The following is a 1,749-nucleotide window of genomic DNA, read 5'->3' on the forward strand; positions in this document are numbered from 1 at the left end:
CAACAACTTTTTGATGTGGTACCTTAGGTATGGCTAACTGGTTCCTAGAGCCTATGTGGAACCATCTTTCCATTCTATAGCTTCCGTGATAAAGCTTGGCTCCTTTCACATGGTCAATGTTCTTGCTCTTTTCCTCCTACATGCAAACAAAAGGCATTGTCATATATATTTATAAGGAAGGCATGATATTAAAACACAATTAATTAGCTGAGGAAAAGGCATTAATTGGACCCTTATATAGTCCCCCTTTTGTGTAACGATGTTTTCGGAACAAGTGACATTTGCAAGGTCTTGGCTAGGCTTCCATTCATTATTTTCCAATTTTAATACTCATCTTTTGTTGGAACTCAAGGTGCCCTCTTGCTATTTTATTGTTGCTCTGGACCTTCTTCTAGGAATGGGCCAAAATAATGGGAATTAATCACATATAGACCACCAACTTAAAACCATGGAAATTCCCATTTTCCTTGTGTTCTTTATTCAACCTCCATTAATAGCCACATAACATGTGCCATTATGTAACATGATCTCGTGCTCCCTTTTGCACAAAATGATCATATGTTCCTGTAAGGAATGAAGATGTGTGGCGATAGCATATATCAAAGGTCTCAAATGTCATGCCTAGGTCACATCTATTGTTTGATCAGTCTCATCCATCATCTTTGTTCCACCTTCTACCAGTTCTTGATTAGTCATTGATGATGCCACTCGAACATTTTCCTTAAAAAAAGCCTCGCCACTTGTAGTTCCACTCTCAAAAAGTTATACTCTCTTGTTTCCATGATTTCTTGCATATGTCTTTCTTAATGCAACATATGAGTTCAGTTCTTTGATCATTGGCTATTTTTTTTCTCATTAAGATGATTATTAATCTCAAGAGGATTTCCACTCTATTCTTCCTTGATTTCTCGATCAAATTCTTTAATAAGCCATTTTCATTCTCGCATATTTCCAGTGAGATCCTCTAATTTCTTACTCTATCTATTTGTGTCTTTGATTTTATCCAATTTTTGAAATCCATTTGAGAGAGAGAATAAATGATCCCTAAGCTGGCCATCAATGTCTCTCAATGCAGGACTTAGATTGCTATTCGACGCCATCTAGTGCAAAGGCGACGACACTTCTCCTCCTTCTACCACCATTTTGGCACCGAATCGAAACCGTCCCCCCTCAATTCGAACACTTTACAATGCAATCCACCTTAGATCTCATCAATTTAGGCCAAATTCCTCACTACTCTGCTTGAAAGGTTAAAAACTAAAAGCTAGTTGATCAAGCCTTGTTACCTTTCAGCTAAGCCAACATGCCTCACAATCCTCAAAATGCATACAAATAAATCTAGATCGAGAGTTGATGTGAACCGCTTTCCAACATTTATATCCGTTATGCCCATTACAAGGTGGATATCCAAATTAAGACTTGGCAAGGAAACTAGAAGGACCTTTGTGTATTAGGAACTTCCTTTCTTCTTTTAGGCTCTTGGGAAACATCACATCAATATAGGTCACCAACAAAATTGAAGAAAATGCCACATCCTAGGAACTTAATTTGGAATCCCTCCATATGACCTTCCTCCTCATGATCATGTGATCGAGACCTTTTAAATACATACTCATGGAAGAAAACACAATCTGTGGGGGCCTCACAAGGATCGTGATTGGTTGCACTAGCCATTAAATTTTTTGAGACAAATTCTACGAATTAGCGACCATGGGAGGAGTTACATATTTTCAAAGGAGTCCAGGTCGC

The 1,749-nt window shown here is 38.1% G+C and overlaps 1 pseudogene; it reads right to left on the bottom strand.

Moving 5' to 3' along the window:
• Positions 1 to 621: 621 nt before the first annotated feature.
• On the bottom strand, positions 622 to 1,100 carry LOC149243958 (putative plant SNARE 13 pseudogene; annotated as a pseudogene).
• Positions 1,101 to 1,749: the final 649 nt, after the last annotated feature.

The sequence above is a fragment of the Pinus tabuliformis genome, chromosome 8 (genome assembly GCF_031772625.1).
Source record: "Pinus tabuliformis cultivar Carrire ecotype Pingquan chromosome 8, CPIR1, whole genome shotgun sequence".
Taxonomy (NCBI): domain Eukaryota; kingdom Viridiplantae; phylum Streptophyta; class Pinopsida; order Pinales; family Pinaceae; genus Pinus; species Pinus tabuliformis.